The sequence below is a fragment of the Carettochelys insculpta genome, chromosome 8 (assembly GCF_033958435.1).
Source record: "Carettochelys insculpta isolate YL-2023 chromosome 8, ASM3395843v1, whole genome shotgun sequence".
In the NCBI taxonomy this organism is placed as follows: domain Eukaryota; kingdom Metazoa; phylum Chordata; order Testudines; family Carettochelyidae; genus Carettochelys; species Carettochelys insculpta.
Window position 1 is genome coordinate 52,709,510 of NC_134144.1, and position 24,652 is coordinate 52,734,161.

The 24,652-nt window shown below is 39.8% G+C and overlaps 1 long non-coding RNA gene across 1 annotated transcript; it reads left to right on the forward strand.

Moving 5' to 3' along the window:
- Nucleotides 1-7,912: 7,912 nt before the first annotated feature.
- On the forward strand, nucleotides 7,913-18,936 carry LOC142017150 (uncharacterized). Its single transcript, XR_012646464.1, has 5 exons — nucleotides 7,913-8,111; nucleotides 8,740-9,005; nucleotides 14,236-14,338; nucleotides 17,158-17,314; nucleotides 18,836-18,936. It is a non-coding gene; the product is annotated as an uncharacterized LOC142017150 (long non-coding RNA).
- The last annotated feature ends 5,716 nt before the right edge of the window (nucleotides 18,937-24,652 follow it).

The window sequence follows — 24,652 nt, forward strand, 5'->3', positions numbered from 1 at the left end:
TAAATGACAAACACGGTTCAAGGCAAAGGAGCTACAGGTCCTAGGTTTGTGTAAAACTTATTGGGCCAAATTTGACGCTCACTAATGCTACCTTGGTAACTAGATTTATCCCAGGGTAAGTGGGAGTAATATGTGACCTAGCAGGTTCAGTGAAATGTAATATTGTTTTTCAGTTTGTTTGAACATGTACCTCTGAATTTTGCTCTCATTTTTAATTTTAAAGATACATACTCAGAAAAATTCAGCAAAAGCTGCTGAATTTCAGCAGTTTTGGATTTAAACCCTAAACTTATCTGTCCCCGGTACTTAAGATTTTCAGCAATCACAGAGCAACTTTTCATAGCTCATTATTGTTTCATCATCATAGTTCCATGGCCAGATCCTAGCTCCATTGTATCTGCTTTGACTTACTCTGGCTTTACAAAGCAGAAGGAAAGCTGGCTCTTAAATTGCTGAATTCCCTCAGTGGATAGGGCTTGGATGGAGCAGTATTGTGCTCTGGTAAACAATGACTGCTGTATTAACCTGGAAGCCTGGCAAGACCAGCCTGTGGGCACCTCAGATTTGGACTAGAGGCTAAACCAAATCTTGACAAATGCCCAGTTTGGGAAGTGGTTGAATGCAAAGATTCCATACAATCACATTTCTCCCAGTCCTATGCCAAGCACAGGTCAGTGGGACTAAAGATTAGGGCAATAGAATAAGAAGCACATTCAGTATAAAACCCTCATTTCAGGACTTGAAGACTCTATTTTAAGAGCCTGAAATGTCTCATTCTCTTTAAGGTAATTGGGTTTTCTGTCATTTGTTTTTCTGGGATGGGAAAAGGGGTGAAAAGGCAATAGAAGGGAAAGGACACCATTTAGTAAAACTGCTGTGGAATGCATTTGTATTATCCATGTATGAAAAAAATAGGTTCTTCACTTTTTCACAAATGTAGACATTTTTGAGATTTGCTTAAGTACAGTTAACTCAAGAAATGGCTTATTTTAAATTTTTCATTATTGTCAGGACTTTGTTTCTAATTCTTTAAACATTGCATATGCACAGGTTCTCTGAAGTTACTAGCGCAACCACTCACATTAAAAAGTTTGCAAAGTTTGTGGCTGTAGGAGCGTATTCTTGCTTTAGATGTGTGTGCATTTCTGAACATGAGTGCCAGTTCTGCAAAGATTTATGCATATGCTTAACTTAATTCATGCATATGCTTAAGCAGGTGAGTAGCTTTCACTGAATCCCCAAATTAAGGTCATTGCAGAATCAAGGTTTGTGTTAACACTATGGCTACAGTCACACTACTGTGGAAGACTGATCTGCTCAGGGTTGATCTTCTGGGGTTTTGTTTCACTCATTCATGAAATGGCGCTTTCTGGGGTCAAAGTCGACCCCGGAACTCTTTGTGAGTGGTGAGGAATAAGGACGGTTGACAGGAGAAATGCTCCTGTTGACCTTTCTTCATGTAGGGGAGAGAGATAGCTGAGTGGTTTGAGCATTGGCTTGTTAAACCCAGGATTATGAGCTCAATCCTTGAGGAGCCCATCTAGGAATTGAGGCAAATAGATGTCAGGGATAGTGCTTGGTCCCGCCAAGAGGGCATGGGACTGGACTAGACTAGATGACCTCCCAAGGTCCCTTCCAGTTCTAGGAGATGTATATCTCCAATTACATGCATTGGACAGGCATAGAAGTTGACTGCTGATAGTAGATTTTACCTATGCAAATGGCATACCTAAAATTGCATATTGGTGGTTGACTTCTATGTCTAATGTAGACATAGCCTAAGAATATTTTTTTTAAAGTGGTGGCTGGATCCAGCATTCCTTTAATATGCCCTTTCAGTGCCATGATTTTGCTGGGTATTGCATCAAAGTGAACTTCATTTAGGCAGTTGTAAGCCCCAGTTCTGCAAAGACTCAAGTCAATGGGAAAACTTACATGAGGGCATGTGTATACTTACCACACATTCGATGTGCCGCAATCAATCCTCCAGAGTTCAATTTTGCGGCATCTGTGAAGATGTGGCAAAATCGATCTCTCTGGGCTCGTCCATTGACCCTGGTACTCTGCACTATTGTTTGGGGTAAAAGACGTTGGCACGAGCCCAAAGAGCCTTGATCTCCACCAGGGAATAGTCAATTCTGATAAGTCGATGCTAGCTACGCTAACAGCATTGCTAGAATTGTGTATCTGGGATCATTTTGTTCCCTGCTGTAGACCAGGCCTGAGTAAAGTTACTTTCATGCGTAAATACTGGCAAGATTAGACCCTTAGGAAGCAGATCTTCATAATTCTGAAGTAACAGCAAATAATAGTTCCCGTATAAAAAATGATAAAGTGAAATACCAGTCATTTGCTTTAATGGAGATTTGATGTGTCGCCAAAGTAAGACTAGGGACCTTTATCAGAGCTTGCTGAATAATGTTTAGGTGAATAATTTATTCCAAAATCACAATACTTTCAAATAAGTTTTTCATATTTTTACTGAGTTCTAATATTAAATGCAGAAAAGTGTGTTGGACTTATTTTAAGATGTTTGTTTGACAAATAATAGTTATAAGTGTTTGAAAATCCAGTACCATGAATGTACAGTCCACTAGCTACAGACATACACATATAATCTGGAGTTGTGCAATCTCAAGTAAACACAGCTGTGTTTATCTGAATGTGTGATCCTATGTACATGTAGGAAAGTTCAAATAAATGCACTAAGAGCAATTATGCTGTAAATGCAATAACCTGCATTTGACAGATCTGAGATGATGCATGCATTTAGTTAAGCCTACTGAACTGTTGGAGTCAGAAGTTGCAAATACATGTCTGTTAATAAGAAGCCAAGAAAATGAAATGCAAAAAAACAAGGGTATGTATATTACTCTTATTTTTCATTATTTATTATTTGTATTAGCATAGGGCCTAGGCCTACCAGACGTGGACCAGGACCATGTTGTGCTGTGAACTATACAAACAGATAACGAAAGCCCCTGTTCCAAAAAGTTCACAGTCTAAGAAATGAGACATGATAGATATGATTTTAAGTTTACAAAGGTAGGAAACTCAAATTTTGGGTTCTTAGAGAATTGTAACCAGATCACATTAAATAGTTATATGAAAGCAGGAAAATTAACTTTGTATATTATAAAATATTTAGAGTGACTCTCTGTTCTGGTTTTAGCCATTTTTTTCATATGATGTCTTAATGTCACAGAAGCTTTTTTCAGATCTCTGGTAATGTTTTTGCCCTTAGTCAAAGTTTTTTTCCCCCGCCACCTAAAGATGATTATTTGAGATATACTGGTATACAAAATATAACGTGTTCTTTTTGTATCAGGAATAATAGTCCAGTAGAATGAGCTCTGGATGGGGTGAACCCTGTTTAGAATGAAGAGAAAAAGTTCTCTGTAGACAATATCAAAGTTATTCTTTCTCTCAAAAAACTAAAGTACTGGTCTCAGATACATTCTGCAAAAGCTGTCATAATGAGTAGCTGTAGTCTGTCTGGCAATGGCTATTTATTCACATTAGGAGCATGGGATGCTGCTGAATCAGGAGGTGTAACTGCAAAAGCATGCAGACATGTCTGTATACCCTAAGCCCCTGCCTAAACCTCTTAAGGCTAAGACTAGCCTACAGTGGAGATGGATGGTCTAAGATCGAGCCACTGGTATTTGATTTAGCGGATCTAATGAAGACCAACTGCCAACCAGGTGTGGGAAAAGGGGGAGGGGAGACAAGGAGGGAAACTCTTCTGGGGCCTGGAGATTCAAAAAGGCCTGAGGCTCCCAACCATTGCTGCCCCACTGTCTGCCAAATCAAACTCAGATCATTGTACAGTTGACTCCTGTATCCTATCTCCCAACAAGAAGCATAAGGTCAGTTGATGGGAGTGTTTCTTCCATCGATTTCCTGAGGTGTAGACCGTGCGGTAGCTCCTAAGGTAAGGTACGTTGACTCCAACTACATTTTTTATCTAGCTGGGGTTGCATACCTTACATTGACTGTCTGTGATAGTGTAAAGATGGGGGAAGTCAGTGGGTATGAAGGATGTCCTATGATTCTATACAATTTAAGGAAAATCTGACAAACCTCATTGCACTCTTTTGTTTGTTTGTTTGTTTGTTTGGCTTACAATTTTCTAAGAAATATTACAGAGTAATATTTATCATCCATATTATATCAATCAAAAAGAGTTGAGGTAAAAGTGCATGCTCCTTAAGCACTGACAAAAGCTTTGTGTGTCTTCCTCTGCAGTGAGAAACACACATGAATAAACCCACTATGGTTTCTACTTACAACCTTTCCAGTGTTCACCTAAGCCATCTTTCTCCCCTTCACTAGCCTAAACAGGCCCATTTGGCTTAAAATGAAGCATCAGACCACAAAGTGCTAAAGATGGGAGAGAGACCTGTCAGGAAATTCAGCATTTGCCAAGCAGAGGACTCAAAAAGGAATGGCTGTAACATAAGACAACAGTCAGTACAGACAGCCCGATTCTGCTTGCATTGAAATTGATAGAAAAAAAAAATCCTATTCATTTCAGAGGGAACACGATCCAGACACAGAACTCTGCCCTGTGATCTTGTTCTGAAAAATATAGGTCTTGACTCCCATTTCAGGCTCATTCTACAATGATTTAACTCCATTGCAGACACTCCTAATTTACACAAATATAAGGGAGCTGAGTACCAAATGGCATTTACATATTTGTGTGTGCACAGCAAACCCTAGGCTGGTCTAGCAAAAGCATCCAACAGCCATGAAGAATGGTGAGAAGAGCAAGCAACAACTTCAAAACCAGCACTGTTAAGTGATTTGTGCATTTCCTTTAAATCAAGTACATTAGAGAAATGAGGTGAAGGTCAGAGTCACATCTAGCATAAAATGGGGGTGGGGGAGCAGCTGTATTGAAATCGAGGGAGCTGCACTGGATTATGCTTGTCTAAATGTAGACCAAAAAAGCAGGAGCGGGGGTGGGGGGAGGTGCGTGTGTTGAGCTGACAACATAATATTTATGTACTTTTGTAATCTCAAAAGATGTGCAGGGCTGAAGAGGGTACCCCCCCACCATAATTAATACTTAATGCTACTTCTTCAAAAAGTTTACACCTAAAAGTCAGGTTAGCCTAACTGCATGCCTTAGGGGTGTGTACAACATCACACGCTGTGTCATGCAGTTAGATCAAGCTAATCCACACTGTACACACAGCTTGATTAATGGAAGATTGCTTCCACTGACCTAGGTACTGCCTCTTAGAGAAGTGGATTACTTACATCTATGGAAAATCCTGTTCCAGCTATATAGGAAGCTGCGGTGACATGTGAAGCTACTGTTTTGTAGACATAAGTGTCTGTCTAGATGGTGACACAGGAAAATTAATCCAAACTGTCCGGAGGTGTGAATTTCAAACAAATTAGTTAAACCATGCTAAACCCTTGTGTGAACACTCCTATTCAGAATTAAAGGGAGTATAATTCACTGTAGTTTAATTCACTTTCAAAGTGAATTTAATTTCAAATTAAATTTCACATTAAGGCCACTTTAATTCTGAATGAAAGTGTCCACAGGGTGTGGGAGTGTGCTTCCCAGGGGATGATGGGGAACCTAACGTGACTTGACTAATCCACTTAAAGTTAATTCAGCTTATCTTTTCTGAGTGTCTCCATGTAGACGAGCTCTAAATAACTTACCCTATACCCATTTCAAGCCACAAAGCTCCCACAGAAGTGTGGGAGTAATGAAGTTATGGAAGGTTTAGTGGATTGAGGGAGATGCAAGTACGCGCTTTTACTTCTTGTTTTAGTCTCACGGTGCTCAAATGTTTTTTCCTTTTCAAATTTATGTTATTGTACCTGGAAAAAAACAATGAGAAGAAGCATGTTTGTGAAACTCATACAAACCCCACCCCCAGCCCGCATTTTACTTTGTGTGTGGAACTAGTCAAGGAGAGAACAGAAATAAAGGCCAAAGCGCGAGTGCTTTGAAAGCCACTAACTCAATTCTCACAATGAAATTCGGGGATTCACAAAAGAGAAAAATTAGATACAGCCACTGGGTCCTTCAACCACAGGTGGGTTCATTAATATTAACATAAAAACCCTTAGCTAGGAGGACTCAGAAAGACATGGAACCAATTACTGTACGCTACTACAGATACTGCTATTGATAAGCTCTCCAGTGCACATGAAAATCTCCCAAACTGTTAGCAGGGTCTGAAAATCCCCTCACGCTTGCTGGAAACCCCCTTCCTCACAAGTCAATATCCTGTACATAAACCTTTTTTTAACCTCAACACATCAGCTACATTAAAAAGCAATTGGTGGATTTACATTATAATAGAGAGGTGTGATGAGCCTGTAATCTGTTTTGTCATAGTACTACTAAACCATCATTTAGCAGAACACCTGAGAAAAACCTTCTATAACTGAGTATTGAACCATAGCAGGATTCAGCAGCCCCTTCTACCTCCCTTCAATTAATTCTTCAAAAAAACCTAAAGGAATTCCTGCAGAGGCAACAGGAACTGGACCATTTGCAGAAGGTGTTATGCATGGTAGTACTAGTAGCAGCAGGAGTGCCAGGAATATGGAAATGAGAAGCTAACAAGAGGAAGAGGCATTTGCAGTACCTTGCTCAGCTTTCCATAACATAAAATAGATTTAAAATATTCAGCAGCAAAGCAAATGGGTAGAGTATTATGGTCACACCTTATGGTCACCATCTGTGGTGTGGAATGTTTTCAACCTTGACAAAGCAGATTTTTCGAAGGATATTTCTTGTCTTTGAAATAAGAGAATTAGCTTGGCAAAACCGGAACCCATGTTAGCACATCTACGTTCAGGCACCCTCTGGAAAACAGTGTATCATTGCAGTAAGCATTTGGTTGCTAACCTGAACAAAAAAATTGCAGCTGTGTAACTGCTAAGCAACACCAAAGGCTTCCTCCCCTCTCCAGTAAACTTTTAAAAGATAAAGAAGAGCTGTTTTAAAAGCCAATGAGCAGGAAGGAACATGCAGCAGGTGGTAACATCTGTGCCCATTTATTCTGCCCAAAACAATCTGCTCCCTAATGTTCTCAGTGAGGAGAAGAAACAAGAATCTGAGAGTGACAGAGTTATGGGCGTGGGTGGAGTAGAGCAAGGGCAGAGACTCTTACTCAAATACTGAATGCGTTGTGGAAGAGGATCTTAGTTCCAGTGAGTTATTATTTCCCTCTCTTTCTCAGTGTAGCTTCTGTGGGAGAATTCCTCCCCAGTTTTGATAGCTTGCAAGCATAAAATCAGCACTTTTTTAGGTATACACACATGGCCATGTTGTGTGTCGTGGTTGGGATAGGAAAGAAACATCAAAGGGGGAAGTAAGCATGCAGAGAATTATCACAACTCAGGGTACTATTCTAATGATATTTTATAGCTTGTCCTTCTTTTAACAATTTTCACTGATTTTAATTAAGCTCACAAGACTAGTACATTCTATAGATTTTTAAAAGAGTAAATAATTCAAAATGAAAAAATGCACACAGTGAAATTGACCTTTTTTTCTGAAGCAGACTGTAACTTCCCCAAAATTATTAATTACTGTTTATTTGAAAATTGTCTTACTCTGTGGACTGATGGCAAACAATCTGATGTATGTGAGATTCATTATTCAAAAAGCAACATATAAATCAGATGGCATTGTTTCCATTCTGTGACTGAATACACTTTGCTAGCATTTCTGGCATAGATACTCACACAGGTGAAATTAAAATCTGCCCTCTGTTAATACTCTTCCTGTCAGATTTGAAATTTTCTCATTGCTAACATTCAGACCAGTAAAAAGGTAATCAGGTCAATGTTTTGTTTCTACAGGCATGGATAGTGCAAACTGGGAGTGAGCATGGCTGAAGCAAATTCATTTACAAATCATAACTATAATTCCTGTGTGATATCTGCCCAGCTCTTGTATTTGTTAAGCTCTCTTGCTCACCTGAGGCAAATTGTCCTTCACCCAATACACTTTGGAAGAATAAAGAGGCAATGAGTTACCCAAATCCCCAGTCAGTATGATGGCACACAGCAGGCTCCATGGGGCCATGAAGCATTGTAAGCATTAAAAGATTCGTACATCAATCCAGGTAGGGTCCTCAGGACTTTTGGTTCATTCACTGGCTTTGTTACAAATATCTTGTGTGACCTTGTGCAAGTGATTTTCTTATTTTACTCCTCAGTTAGCTGTCTATGAAATGGGTATAACATTACTTTCTTAGCTAAAAGGTACATAAGGAGGATGAACTTATAAATGGCTGGAAAATGCTTAGATGCTATGGTTTGGAAAGCAAAGTGCTAGATAAACATTTTAGCCACCCATTTTCTTGTCTTATGTCTTCTGATGGGTCGGTGGCACTTTATGTTTTCTGACACAGCCTCTGTTTCACTTTTAACTTTATTTTTGACTTTTAAAATCCTATTGAAGTTCACTGTTTGTTATTACAGTAGTTAGCTACAAACATTTTACTGATTTACATCCAGCACCTAGTCGCCTGATTCACAAGTTTCCTTTTCCCACCTGTTGATAGGTTTTTAAAAAATATAAGATGGTTGATCAGTGAGTTCCACTTCAGGACAGATAAGCAATCATATTGTGCTGATTAGAAGCTAACTAATGTAGCAACACATAAGTATTTCATTTCCAGTACTGCTGTGTGGTGCAATGCACTCTAATGACACATAAAGTTCTTCATTATCAGTTATGTATCTTTTTAGGTAAAGACAAAGGTAAAATGTATAATGGCATTGTCTGCCTGGAAAAGCCACAGGAAAAGGCATTTCTCTCATGATCAACACTATCCTTTAGAATGTTTGACAATGACTCAGAAAGAGGAACAAAAGAAAATCTGCAAGAAGAAGCAGTTTGTCACAATGTGAGATTCATTTCATCAACAGCTATAGCCTCAGTTTCCTGATTCAGCATTATTATGGCTATAATTTTTGAAAAGAAACAAATGACAATATATTTGCATGGAATGGAGGTAAGCTTGGGTTTAAAAGGCAGGACAGTTGGGAGGTCAGAGACGGCTATTTTGGCAGGTCTGCAATAACAGCTGTTGTTAATAATGGAACTAAATGTTACCTAGAATGTGTTACCTAGGCAGAGGTGGTGGAATCTCCACTCTCAGAGGGTTTTAAGACCAGGCTTAACAAAGCACTGGCTGAAATTATTTAGTTGGAATTGGTTGTGTTTTAAGCAGGAGGTTGGATTACATGCCTTCCAAGGTCTCTTGCAACCTTAGCTTGGTATGATTCTATGATATTTGAATGAACAATCACATCATTGAGATCTTACCATAAACCTCAAAAGACTTTTAACATTGTAGGAAATAAGGGGCGAAATCTACCTAGGAGTCCACTCAGTGTTTCCAAAGCACCTAGAGCCTAAGACAAGATGTCAAATGAAAACTCAAAATAAAAGAGAAATTTAATTAAATATCATAACTTAAAATTTCCTAGACATGAAATCTGATTAGCCAGATTTCACAGTTCCAGTTAAGTCTTTCCTATTTTTATTTGTCTCTATTTAAGACTGATAATATTTCATTGCAATTCCCCAAACTCTGGTTTTGATATTTTATTAAAGTGGTATTTAGATTTTTTTAAAAAACATCTTATCTGTGTTACCAGATTATTAAAATGCCCATTTTGTGTTGATTGTCTTTTTTTGTTCTCTGCATTTCATTCATCATGGTGATAAAAATGGAGTGCTTAATTGTTGCTCTGTGCTCCATAGGAGCAACTGAATTAACCCTACTGGGAAGGCCCATCACCTCCCTGGAATTGAGAAACTAGAATATTTGTTACCACTGAGCAACTTGAGTGTGATGCTGCCTGATTCATTTGCTGCACCTTCAGGGAAATGAGGGCGTTTCCTGCTGGGCTAATTCAGTTGCTCTTCATCCAGGACTGTCTGAGTGTGTCCTTAGTGTCTGTCTCAGGGGATGGAGAAAGAAATGGAGTTCAGAGTTGATTGCCAGTCCTTCTCAGGTGGAATTGATTCATGAGAACAGGGAGGAGACGTGCTTCCAGATGCCACAAAGAAGTTCTTCATTTCTGTTATCAGGCAAGCAGTGCTAATATACTCCCTTGGCCTTTTAAGCCATTTGTACTTATTTTCCCTTCTGCCCAAGGTTTTAAAATTTCCAATGCCATTTTTTATTTTACTTATTTTACAAAACCACAAAAATAATTAAGCTGATGGTAAGTACTTCTTGTCACTACAGTCACAAGTCAGATTTAAACCCCATAAGCTGCAGGTGAAACACTCTGCTTACAGTTACCAAATTCCTAGAGCCATCTAGCTTCACAAAAATTCACTATAAAGTAAGTTTTTGTTTTACAGGAAGTAAAGGAACCACAGGCACATATCTGTGCCAGCAGCACAGTGGAATGGTGTAGAGCAATACAAAAATTTACCACATTGATAAAAATTAACTTCATTATCATCCTTCTTCTTTCCACTCCTAATTCCAGAAGACTGTCTCTAGTTCTTCAGTATTTTTAAATATGTGTCTTGTGACATTTTAGAATTTGTTACTGTCATTGCTGAACCTTCTTTCTGTCTGGTAAATCCTCCAGTAAATACTTAAAGGGTGCAGTGCTAAAGCAAAGGTCTCACTAGGTAAAAAACCTGTCAGAGACCAGCAGGTGACAATTTCAGATGCCATGTATTTTCAGAAAGAAGGGCACATATTTTAAGATCTCACAACTCCTCAGACATTCAGTAAAAATGGACTACACTAGTCTACAGTTGTAAACTTACATTACACAATGATCTTGAGCCTATAAATTCTTTCACAATTTACACCCCACATTTGTTACACACCAGTGTCCTAAGTATATTTAAATGTGAGGCCTAAGGTCAGAGTGGGAGTAAGGCTGAAGCCCTTTTACCTATCTGCTCTGTCACAAGTAGATGGGGTAAAAAGGGGTTGCATGTGGGAAGGCAATGAGTGTTCTGATGAGACATGAGCTGAAATAAATGAGGCTCACAGGCCATCCGCCTGACATTAGACAGAAATAGTTTGGCAGCTATGCCCTAGTATTCTCATTTATTCAACACCCAGCATGCCCCATCTCCATCATTTTTTGTCATGGATATATTTGTGCAACACTTCATACCTGAGCCCTGCAGGTTCAATATAAAGAGAAAATTATCTTAAGAATGATATATGGCCCACTTTGTTACAACATGTTTGTCAGTCAAGCAATCTTTGTAATTTCAAAACATAGCATATCTAAGGAGGTATAGACCTTGGAGCTACCAACTGACATGTTGTCAGCACTTATATTTAAACAGGAGGGAAATTTTTAGACTATTAATACTTGCTGGGAAGCTGCTGTGTGGAGATAGGTGTGGTACTGTTTCAGACTGCCGTGTCATCTTTGTTGAGCTCTGAATAGTTTAGATAGCGGCAGACAATGCTGGTGGTATTACTCAGGAAACTATTTCCAGATGCCTCACACAAATTCCAGAGGTCATGATGATGTATCATGTTATCTTAATTTTCCTCTCAGTTCACAGTGAAAAAGGAATGACTTGGTTTGTGCTATGGTGAGATTCTCCTAGGCCTGACAAACTAAGGACAGCAAATATCCAGCAGCTCAATCATAATATACTGAACATCTGTGTAATCCCACCCCCGAGGATCCCTTAGTGCTTTACCACACAATACAACGTATAGAAGTCACTCTACCAATCACCTAAATACTAACACTTCTAAGATGAAACATGGAAATGGTTTGAGGGCTCACTTGCTTTACTGGAATCAATACTTATTTTGTTCACTTTGCTGGAGGCAGAGCAGGCTGTGAGACTGCACAGTGCTACTATGCAAGACTGTACTTTGGGACAGGAAATTAAAAAGAATGCAACTGAAATTTCAGGGAAATTTGGGTGAACAGAATATAAGTAACCCCTTTAGAATCTGATAAAGACACCAGGCTTGCCATACCAACTTTTGCAGAAAGTGTCATGGGCTTTTTTAATAACCACAAATGAGCAGGTCCTTGATTTTTTTGAGCAGAATAGTTTCCTGCAAGCCCCATATCAGAGCATAGATTCAATACTAGCTCTGAAGGAAAGATTGCCTCCTATTGAGACATTGCCACCTCCCACAGTATTTAAATATTTCTTGGTTTTTCCCAGACATGGATTGACCTAGTATCATCCTCCTTTGCTGGTAAGATCACAATGCAAGACAGTACAATCTGTTAGGTTAGGTTATTTCTCATGCTGCCACCAAGAGCGTGCGGTACACTGTGGCTACAAGGTAATTTCATTTCCTAAACTGTAACACATTCCTTACTGATGAAGTCCTAAAACAAACAAACACACAAACAAATGAACAACTCTTTAATATTCTCCAGGTCACTTGGGTAATTACTTAAATTTCCATTTCTAGAATAGAGCACTTGCTGATTAATCAAAAATATGCTTCTTTTAAGAATTATTTTTCTTATAATGACTGGCTTAGCAAATAATCTGAAACTCATTTGGTGTTCTTGTAGAAGAAACATATATCTACCAAGCCTCCTCTTAATAATTCCTTTCTTTTCTTCATCAACCCCTTCTCAATAGAATGTGCTGAGATTAAGCCTCCAGAGAAGAGTGGTCAGACCTCACAAACAGGATTTTTAAGGAAGGTGTGGCCTGCATTGGTCTATTTGGACTTCTGAAAATAATGAAAGCAAATTCTTCACAATGTATATTTTATGAGACTTGTGCAGCAGTGCTCTGGAAATATACACTATTTAGAAAGAAATAAGCGGGGGGAAAAAAACAACAATCGAAAAAACATCAGAAAGTAGGGGTAATTCATATGAAAAAATGGGTACACAGATCATTCAGCTAGGTGAGTAGACTGAGCTCACACCAGAACATATTACATGTTGTCACAATTCTCCCAACACAATACAAATTGGAAGTAAATCAAAAACATTAGCCTCTAGTTTAATGACTCAGCTAGAAAATCCCCCTGTGCTGCACAAATACTAATGAAAGGGCAGTTGTGATTGATCAAGTTGGCTAGAGTCTCTTGAGAAAGGACAACAAGAAAGCAGTTTGCTCTACCTGGCTCCCTTTCAGCTCACTGCAAAGTGAGAAGCCATTGTAGAACTGGATTTCTAGACTTTTTGGCTTTGATACAGCACATAATAAATAATACCCTGGCAGTCTGTGTCAGGTTCTTGCATGCTGTCTGTAGTTACTGTATACATGAGGTTTTTAGATCTACAAAGTACAGTACTAGCCAGCTTCCTGGTCAGATCCTGTACTGTAGGGGTGGATTTGTTTTAGTCTAAGCCAAAGAGAAGTGGGCTATTCATAACTGACCATACTTGCTCAGTTACATGTCTAAATTTGAGTAGTGCTAGCAGAGTAATAACACACACACAATTTTGATAAAAGGAGTGAATCCCTGGAATAAAGACCAGTCAAGGATCTCGTGTGCCATTTAAATTATCCAGTGTCATGACATAGCTCAGTGAACTCCAGTAAGCACCTGTCTTTGGCACTGTAGAAGTGGTTGCAAGGTGCTACTACCCAGCCCCCCAAGAACTGTAATCACTATGACTGAATGCCGGAAGTGAGCACAGTAGCTTGAAGTGACATTGCAATAAGAGGAGGCAGCAAGGTGTCTCCTTCATAAAAAGAGGAGTGGGAAATAGTGTGTGAAAGATATTTGTCCAATAGATGTTCACACCAGCAGATAGAGAAAATGAGTCAAAGGATGACTGTCAAACTTATTGTGTGTATAGGTATTTTACTTGTTATTCATCTAACATGCTATTGATATATTGCTGTGGTTATCCAAATTAATGCTGTGTTCCTTTTCCCTTAATAGTTTTTCATATGGTTTCAGTGCTTGACAGGGGTGAAGTATTGCTTATTAACTGTTTCCCTGAGAAGGTATTTTGACTTTTTTCACCTCAGTTTTGATGGGGGCTTGAGTCAGCAATGTCTGTTAGTTTCAAAAGCAACCCCTAGATGTCTGAAGCCAGCCCTTTCTGCTGCCAACCATATCTTGTAAGAAGGTTACACATACTCAGCCTATAATGCTAAAAGACATTGTCTGACTGATTCCTGTTGAATCTACAATAATGCAGTTCACTTATAACAATTATACTGATAGAAATGCAGACTTGTCGTCTTTTTTTAAATGCAGACTTTTCTTCTTCTTTTTTTTTTGTACCCACACAAAAATGGAGGCCAAGTAGGGGCCTAGCTGAACTGGAAACCTCTGATGTTATGCTGTTATACCCTGAGTCTAATGAACATACACAAAGAAGCAGATTAAAGCTGGTTTTAAACGTAAGTTAGCTGTACTCCCATAACCTTGTACTCACAGGCGGTGCAGGATTGGCGCAGGGAGATAATGGTGATGATTGTAGTAATAGTTTCACCTTGATTCTGCATTAATTTAATAATCATATTATTGCTAATAAATTCATATTAATACAGACAATGCAAGCATAACCGAGTAAAGTTGTTGTTCTTGGAATAAATCTGCCAGAATTTTAGACAATGAACTGCATGAGATTATTTCTAGATGTGACTCAAGTGACCAGCAGCTAAACATTTCATCTAGCACAAAAATCCAAATTTTTTTATCACTCTCAATCAGAATGCTCTAAAGAGCATGGAAGAAGATATGTTGTCCACTGTACTGTGCAACATTCTTCCTTCTCTAACACCTGCTATATTGCTACATTCAAACTTCCCCATTTTCACCAGTCATTTCCAGTTTAAGATGACTAATATTGTTAGTCACAATTCTTAAGAAACAGAGCTTCCAATATAGTATTTTTACTTCAATAAGGCATTTAGTAAATTTTCATTTTCAGAGGTTAGCATAAACAACAAAAGCAAGGAAGTCATCACTATTCAGTTTTCTATATTTTCAAAATGCCTAATTAAATTATTCTGCAACATTTTCAGTTAGCTTTCCCTTAGTATGTTGCATGTAAAATATGCATGTTATTGTATCATAACCTGACAAATTACATATATTTTGTGGTGGTTGTTCCTTATTTCAATCTCTAAATTAAGGACTGCTGTGCTATGTTAAAGAGTATTTACATCTTTCACCTATGCCATTAAATAGTGGATTGGCTGCAACTGTATAGTTACACCTGTCCTGATTCATCATCCTTCAAATGAGGAGTAGAGGGACTTCGAAGTTGCCAGGCACTTTGAAGTATCAGTGAGTTAGCTGCAACTACACGCAAGCTGGCACTTTGAAGTTTAACATGTTGGAGTTGCCACAGGGAAGAATTATCTTAACAAAGTGCTGCATATGCAGTGTACCACTTCATTAATAATCTCCTGACACCCTACTTACCATGCTCCCTTCAAAGTAGGGAGCTAGTGTAAAGACTCTACCTTTGTGTGTAGACACTCCACAGGATCTTTTGAAAAAGCCCCCTTCTTTCGAAAAATCTTTCAAAAGAATTTGCTAGTATAGACACAGCCTGAGACTTCAACGCCAGATTACAAAGGGAGACATCTGAATTAGAATTTATTCTCAACTTGGATACTTACCACCTTGGACTCCACAGAGAGATCAATTACCTTACACATTATAAGGACAATTTCCCCATCTTTGATATTCACAGTGACCCCAGGCAGACCACTTAACAGGCACTTACAGAAACTTTTTCTTCCCCCTCCCCTTCATTTCTTCTGTCCTATCTAGCTGTCTTGTCAGTTTGTCATTTTTTTTCTTTCTTTTAAATTCTCTCTGTCTCAGTTATCAGTTATTAAGATTCTCCAGATCTGAAAAAGTGGGTCTGTCCCACAAAAACTCACCACCTAATAAATTATATTGTTAATCTTTAAGGTGCTGCGGGCCTGCTCTTTTGTTTCGTTAAGGTACAGACCAACACAGCTCCATCTCTTTCTCAGCTGGTTGACCTGCTTCATGGTGGCCTGCTGGAAAGCTCTCTTCGCTGGTCATATGTCCATATGTGTGGACACATCTCTTAGAGCAGTGGTGCACAATCTGTGGGTCACGACACCTTTGGGGGGTCACGGGTGTCTTCCTTGTGGTCGTGGCTCTGGATTCACATGCAGCTCTTTAAAGAGCGACTTGCAGCTCTGAGCGCTGCTGCTGCTGCTGACCACTCTTGTGGTTCTGAGGCTGCTGCTGCTTAAACAGACTTTAGTTTATTTATTTAAGTAGCAGTAGCCGACTCCAGACCCACTGAGCAGTCAGCTGCGTCAGGGAGCCCTGTAGAAGTCAGCTGGCAAAGTAAGGGTCCCTGGAGGAGAGAGCTGGCAGAACAGGGAGCCACCCACCCTGCACATGGGGGGAGCCTGGCAGAGAGCTGGGGGAAGGGGTGGCTGAGCCTGCCAGAGATACGCAGAGAAGAAAGAGGCAGGGGAAGCAGCTTTGGAGAGGTGGCAGCCCTGAAGGAGAGCTACACTTGCTCTCTGAGGCCAGTTAAATCTGGGGTTTGGGGGAGTGGGATTGGGGCTGGTGGGACTTGTAGGGCTTAACTTGGGGGTTGCAATACAAGTGCAATAAAATATGGGGGTCATGGTTTGAAAAAAGGTTGCACACCACTGTCTTAGAAAATGGGTGGCAGGATGAGTAATGGTTGTGAAGTTTTGGGGAGGAGAAAACAATGTCTGATTTGCAAGGGCAGTCAAAATGGACATTTTGGTGCCACTAACAGAGTGTAAAGTTAATTCACAAGCCCATCAAGAGATGTTAACGTGCCGTAGACGCCATACCCATCTGCTTCTTTACTTTCCCAGTGCCAGCCACGTGAATTGTGTTAGGGTTCAAAAGGCTAATATCCTGTCACAGGAGAAGTGCTGTTCATCATTCACCCCATTGCTAACGTTACAAAGGGGAAATGGTTCAAGTAAGGCTCCACATAGTTTACAATAGGCTAGGAGGGGTGCAGAAGTTAATGGAAAAGGCAGAGGCAACACACTTCAGAGATGGTGTGAAATTTTATAAGGGCAGAATAGACCAAGGCAACATAGCTTTCTCCTGGGAGGCAGTCTGTTGCCCTTTGCTAGGGCTAGAGTTCCCACTCCATCTTGGAAGATAGGGAGATCCATCTTCGTATTGGTATATAGGCAGTAGTGTGCCTACTACTTTTATTTTTCTAATCCTCCAGGCTCCTTCATCACCTCCTGCAGGATTCACAGCACCAAGTATCTACCTCTGTGTCGAGACGAACACAAGGAACCTGACCTCCTCCTTGGTGAACTTTGCATTCCTCTTCTGGAGAGATTTCGAAAGGCAGTCTGCCACAGGAAAACCATTAGGAACAGGTACAGATAACATGATAGCAACGGATATAAAATTCTGATTTGAATTTGCATATGCTACTAATAATGAAATTGAGTAGCAGAATGGTTGCCATCCCTTGTACAAGCTGTGTATTTACCTTTTGAAAATGCTTTAATAATTCTGACTTTAGCCATGCTAGCCCCTGCTCAGCATAAAGCTTAACTTGGAGGGTGAATCTCACAGTGCCCTTTTACCTTACTAGCAGACAGACAGACTGGAATTTGAGCACCCAAATTGCATGTTACTGTTCCTGGTTTTGCTTTTTGAGCATCTGGAAATTTTATAAACAGGATATGGGAAATTCAATATGAGAGTATTAGCGAGTTCCACAAACATACATGCAAATAAAAATCATTCATAGAAAATGTTCACTGGAAACTGACAAAAAGAATAGTGACTAGTGAAACAGATGTCTAAGTTCTAGTTAAAGGAATGTTTGCAGATACATTTTTCTAATATTTTCCTGTCTTTGGTAGTCACAAAGAATCAGTATACTATTTAATAGATAAGCTTTTGATAGTCACGTTTTTCCAAAAAATCTCCGTCTATAAATATTAAACAAAACTTGTGTTTTGGTGCAATATTAGCATAGTTAGTAGTTGACCCAGATCATATTTGTGATTAAATGAGACATTTTATATTACTCTGGGGAAATCCCCAGTTTCAAACTTGCCAGTCTATCCTCACACTAGTTTTGCTGAGCTGTTGAATCTTATTTCCTGAGTTCCAGGTATTTCTTTTGGACTAGACATACCACAACATTTGTACATCATTCTTAGTCACTGTTGTCAGCTTTGAGTTCATGTGTTGGTATTTCATGCCTTCTTTCCGGCCCTGATTTGACATTTTCAAACATTTCAGCTTTTAAACAGGGCTGGCTGCATTTCTATTGCACGTCCTTTAACACACTACAAACTGGACTGCAATATGCAACCCTTTGGAATTTGCTTTTCACAAAGATTTATGGCAGCAATCTTTTTTTCATAAAAATGTCTGACATTTATTTCATTAAGACATTGCATTTACTTCAGGTGGGAGCAAAATTAGTATACCAACAATCTAAACTGGGCCCCTAAACCCTAAGTCAGTATTAACACAGTTAAATAACTCAGAGAAGGATATGTGATCTCATCTTTTGCAGCTAGAACTATGCAAGTTTACTGTTCACAGTCCTGACTCAGTGGCAATTAAATAAACCAGAAAAGGATCTGGCCCCGTGATTTGCAGTTGGAGTTCTGCCTATGCAACCACAAACAATTACTTTGTCATAAGAGATCATTAATTTTCAGTTTGACCTCAGCCCATGATGTTACAGTAGCCTAGTTTTTCTAACAGTGATATTACAAGTAAGGTCTGAGTCAAAGGATCTGGAAAGGAAAATATTTAAGTTGTCCTAAAAACTCCTCAGATGCAATCTAGCTCCTACTAACTCTACAAAGTGCTCCCACATTATCCATAAGGCAATCAAACATCCATTGTTTGGAGCTTCTTTTTGGTTACAGATACCCTTATCGAGTGAGGAACAGCTACTCTGAGACTAACGGGACTGGATATACAGAAGAAATGATGAATAGCAAATTACTGCAGCAAACAGTTCATGAACAAACCATAGGCCAAAAGAGAATAAAATATGTTTGTATAAAGTGTGTGTTGAAAAACACTTTTATAACAACTCATGAGCAGAATGATTAAATTATTCTATTTCAGCATATTGCTGTTATTACAATACAGTGCTAGAAAAGTTTTTATGAATATATAGACACATCAACAGCTGTCCATAAAAAAGAATTATTCTTAGATAATAGTGTCCTATTTTTAACAGATAAGCCACATTCCTGGATTCAGTTAGAATGAAGAGCCCATTCTTGCACATTGAGACACTTGGCATCCTGAGATTTCATATAATGGCTACGTCTACACTAGCCCAAAACTTCAAAATGGCCATGCAAATTATATATAGGCTACTTTGACGTAGTGTGCTAGTGTAGACGTAGCCTTAGACACATGGGCTAGTGTAGACACAGCCAAAAACTTCAAAATGGTCATGCAAATAGCTATTTTGAAGTTTTCTAATGAAGCGCTGAAATACATATTCAGCCCCTCATTAGAATGCTGGCAGCCGCAGCACTTCGAAGTTCACGCGGCTCACAGCCACGCGGCTCGTCCAGACGGGGCTCCTTTTCGAAAGGACCCCGGCAACTTTGAAATCCCCTTATTCCTATCTGGACCCCCGTCTGGACAAGCCGTACAGCAGTGAGCCGCATGAATTTCGAAGTGCTGTGGCTGCCCGCATTCTAATGAGGCGCTGAATATGTATTTCAGCGCTTCATTAGTAAACTTCGAAATGGCCTTTTGCATGGCCATTTTGAAGTTTTGGGCTAGTGTAGACACAGCCAATGTGTCTTCAACGTAGTGTGCTCATGTAGACGTAGCCTTACAATAGCCTATTTCGAAGTAAGAACATCGAAATAGGCTACTTCGATGCATATCGTCTACACATCCTCCGGGGCTGGTGGTGTTGATGTTCAACATCGAAGTAAGCAACGAGGAGCGTTGAAAGGAGCGCCCCGGAAGGAAATGCAGACTGTCCACACACACACACACACACACACACACACACACACACACACACACACACTCTGTCGAAATAAGGGGCCAGCAAAGCCTGCGGACAGGGTCACAGGTTGGATTAGCCCTTCTGGGGCAAGAGCAAGCTGCTCCCTTAAAGGGCCCCTCCCAGACACACTCGGCCTGCACAGCACAAGGTCCACAGAGCTGACAACCGGTTGCAGACCCCACGCACACAGCATGGACCCCCAGCTGCAGCAGCAGCAGCAGCCAGAAGCCCTGGGCTAAGGGCTGCTGCATGCGGCAACCATAGAGCCCTGCAGGGGCTGGACAGTGTGTCTCTCAACCCCTCAGCTGATGGCTACCATGGAGGACCCCGCTATTTCAATGTAGTGGGACGCGGATCGTCTATACACGCCCTACTTCGACATTGAACATCAAAGTAGGGCGCTGTTCCCATCTTTGGATAGGAATAGCGATTTCAACGTCTCGCTGCCTAACATCGATTTCAATGTCGAAATAGTGCATGGCGCATGTAGACGCGACAAGTGCTATTTCAATGTTGTGCCAGCTACTTCGAAGTAGCTGGCTAGTGTAGATGCACCCACAGTGTTTTAATTGTTATTGCTTTTAATGCATTGCAACACCTCAAATACTAGCATAGAGGGATGAAGTCAAATTGTTGTTACTATACTCACACTGCTATTTGAGAATAAGATTCCAGGTGTGTCACTCTGAAGCTAGAAAGTCTGTTGAGTCAGGATGAAGCAATGGAACTGGCTGTAGGCATGGTTAGGAGATCTTTTTGTTTGGATTATCACCAAGTCTGGTTATTGCTTGACCCTGTGAAAAAACTACTGGAATGCTGGAATGCAAAGGTTCTGCAGCAATTGAAATGTGACATTGATCAGAGATGGCAACAGCTTCATGTGGTAACAAAGAAGTGGTTCTGCCTCCAGAGAGGAGGTAGCATTTTGTACAAACTTTAGGCAACACACACAAACAGTAATATTATCCACTGTTACTACACACATGGTAACAAGAGCATCCATTTTTGGCTTCTTACATGAGTGACTTCATGAATTATGCCCATGAAAGAGGTTTCAAAGACTATTTTATTATAATGTTTCCATCATGTCAATCCTTCCAGTTTTGGTTCACAGAATTCGAGTGTTTTTCTTTTTTACTTCTTAACATACATATGCAGAGCCTGGTGCCTGAAGAGGCTTACTTTTAAACAAACTCAGTTTTCCTGTGGTTAAATCTTGTTGCAAACTCTACTGTAATATTCAGATTTGACAATTTCTTTCTCCCTTGGCCCTGGTTAGTACAGGATGGTATGGCACCAGAAATGGACCTAGACTTCAGCTGTGATACAATAAATAGAACTCTGATTTTAGAAGAACAAATTTGCCATTGTAAAACTGACCTACAATTTACTATGTGAGATGAACTATTATGATGAGTTTCCCCTAGCAAGGGGAATTACAAAGGAGAATTAAGCCTCTGCCAGCCTGCATGGTAAAGACTTCCAAAGGGATACATAGGATAAGTTACAATAGGCTGATTTCCCCCTCCCAATGGGAACAAAAAGAAAAAGAATGAAAGAAAAAAGCCCCAGGGTTTTCATTTCAGGAGAAGGAAATTCTAGCTCAGAAATTTCCTCACATTGTTCTAGCAAATGTGGGGTTGTGGGGAGGAGGAGGAGGTGTGGGAATAAGAGATAGAGGTTTCCTTGGTATTTCTCCCTCACCACCACTTGCAGTGTAACAGGACATGAAGTCTGGTCAGACACCAATGGATGTACAGGGGGCTACATTGATTCTCAGGGATCCAAAGGACACCATGCAAAGCCTGTGCCCCTGCTGAAACTCACTATAACCGCACTTGGGGGTTAAAAAGGAACCCATGCCACAGAGAAGAATCAGCAGAAAAGATATCTCAGCCTCAGACTGTGTTATCATTTTGTGTAAACTCTACGGGGCAGATCAAGTCAATGTGTGCCCTGTCTGGCCCAATCCAGTTCCGATTCAGTTTCTAGAAGGTGCCTCCAGCGGTGAAACAGGGCTGCAAAAGCAGCTTAGACCGTAGTCAAGAGGGCAGGGAAAATAAAGAGCCCAAATTGTCATCTCTGTGTGCAGTGCAGTCGCAGATCAGTACAATAACTCTCAATATACTGATATAAATTCAAGTTAGTTCATATATACCAGAAAGGACCAATATCTAACCTATAGTATGATACATAGTATTAACAGCTACAAACATTTTTGCTCCATGGTGGAGGAATACAGAGTCTCTCAGCCCTGAGGCAGCAAAATAGCTTTGATCTTGGCAAAACAAATGTCCCATTGTAAAGTTGAGATATAATTATGTCAGACAAAATCTAAAGTAATTATGAGACTTTCCGCTAACTGGGGAATTACAGGAGTGTGTAGGTTTCCGCCCTGAATACAGAGTCTAGCTTTTAGCTGTCAAATAATTCATATCTGAGGGAAATTTTCCGTTGCAGATCTGAAATGTTTTACATGAGCATTATGGTAAATACAAACTAATGTTGAAGAGGGAGAAAAGGATAATTGAGCTAGATAATAATGTACTACGTCACTTCCTGCAAGAGTCAAAAAGACACAAAGATTGGAAGGAATGCTTGTTTTTTTTCTGACTTTGCCAGTTAGACCATTGTATCCAAAATAAAGCCTCACTCTGAAAAACAATGAGTGAAAGAGGATTCTGCTGAATTTCATCTTCCTAATCACTCGAGATAGACATAACCAATCAAAAAAAAAACCAAGAAAAGCATGTATCATCTGATGTGCCCAAGCAAACAGGCATTGAATTGAAAATACAGAGTCAAGTTAGGGCTATTAAAAGTTCAGACATCCAAGACAGCAAAAAGTTTGCAAAGGGCTTTTACAGACCCTTCATGATCATGAGCAAAATCTGCTGTTGGTTTGTGAGTACCGTTGGAACTTCAAGCAGCACTGATTTCAAGTATTTCCATGGTTCATGGTTCTGATATTAAAACTTCAGCTGTCTGTCAGTTAGCAGTTCCCTTTGCATTTGAGTGATTACAGCTGAACTAATGGATGAAACTGGGAATGCTGTGAAGAATTCTTCCAAACGTGTACTTTGCATTGTAGATATTAATTATTATCTGGTTTTATTCTGTTACTATCTTTCTCCAAACTTTTGTCTTCAGCTATGATACCTCAATTAGATGAATTCTGAACTGGAAAACAACTATAGTTTAACAACTCTGAGGTCTATATTTATCAGCATACAACACTATTACCTAAACGACAATTTCATGTTTAAAAACTCTCTGTACTACCCAGCAAAAGAATAATAAAAATCCTATAATGTTCCTTTAGTAAAATAAACAAAATATTTTTTTAATTACTTAATATCTTATTCCTCTCACTTCATTCCTTTCATCCTTATTTTTCTCATTTTCCTTTATTCATATTTCATCTCTTGAACTCTTTATCTCTGTAATCCGCTATCCTTCATGTTCTTGTTTTATCTCCCATTCCACCATTTTCTTCCACATTTCCTACGCCTATCTCCCTTTCCAAGCTAGGCTCCCCAGGCTTAACATGCCCTCTGATCCCTTTTCCCTTTCCCCCAGTTCTGTCCCCTTCCCATTCCTTTCATTTTCCTTACAGCAATCTCCCCAGAACAATACTGCAAAGAGAGTTGGCAAGCTGACAAAATAAGAACAGTTGGAAAGAAAAGTTTACTCAAAGAAAGACACGTAGTTCTTTTTTTTAAAAAAAAGAGAAGGTGTTTGACAAATAATCTGCTTCTTCAAATGTGAATTTTATAGTAATAATGTTTCTGCATTGGGGGAGGGAACAGGAAGAACTTTCAGGGTGCCAGATGTCTTGAGTACAAATATGTGGGATTCAGCAGCACACAGTAATAAAGCCATAGGCATTATTTCTCATCCTTCAGTCGTACAAAAACAGTTATTTTACTTCTGTTTTTGCACTGGTGTGACTGCTTCCACAATACTGTGTCCTATTCTGGTGTCACAAGTCAAGAAGGATTATGATACATTGAAGACAGTTCAGAGAAGAGCCATAACGATGACTGAAGGATTAGGAAAAAAGCAATAGACTCAGAACTCAGTCTATTAAAAGAAAACTTTAAGGGTGACTTTATTATCGTCTGTAAGTAAGGACCTTTCTAATTTCTGATATTGCAGAAATTGTGGATTCTGCAATTATTAAACTTCCACTGCAACTTTGCCATCCAGACAGCTGACAGTGGAAGCCCTGCCATGTCAGGGGCTGACAGCAAGTGCAGTGAACCCCACCATGCAAAGAACTGACAGTGAGGGCTCCAGACATCAGCCACCCAGGGCTGACAGTGGGAGCCCTGGTTGTCAGCCTCAGAGGGTGACATCAGGAGCCTCACTATGCATGGGACAGACAGTGGGAGCCCAGGCCCTCACCCCCAGGAGGCTGGTGCCTGGGGCTTGTGCAGTCAGCCCCACACAGCAGAAATCAGAGTATCAGCCCCATGTATTAATGACTATAATAGAGTGGCAGCAAAATGTCTGCTTATCAAACAAAAATTAACAGACAAAACATACCTGAGTGTTTATATTGTTCCTGGTTTTTTTTCTTAAACATATAGGCCTCCACTGGCTTTTCCAAATTACTGCAATTTATAAAGGTCCATTATTACTTTTCCAAGGTTTTCCATGAAGGGCAGAGTAGATGATCACAATGGTCCCTTCTGGAATC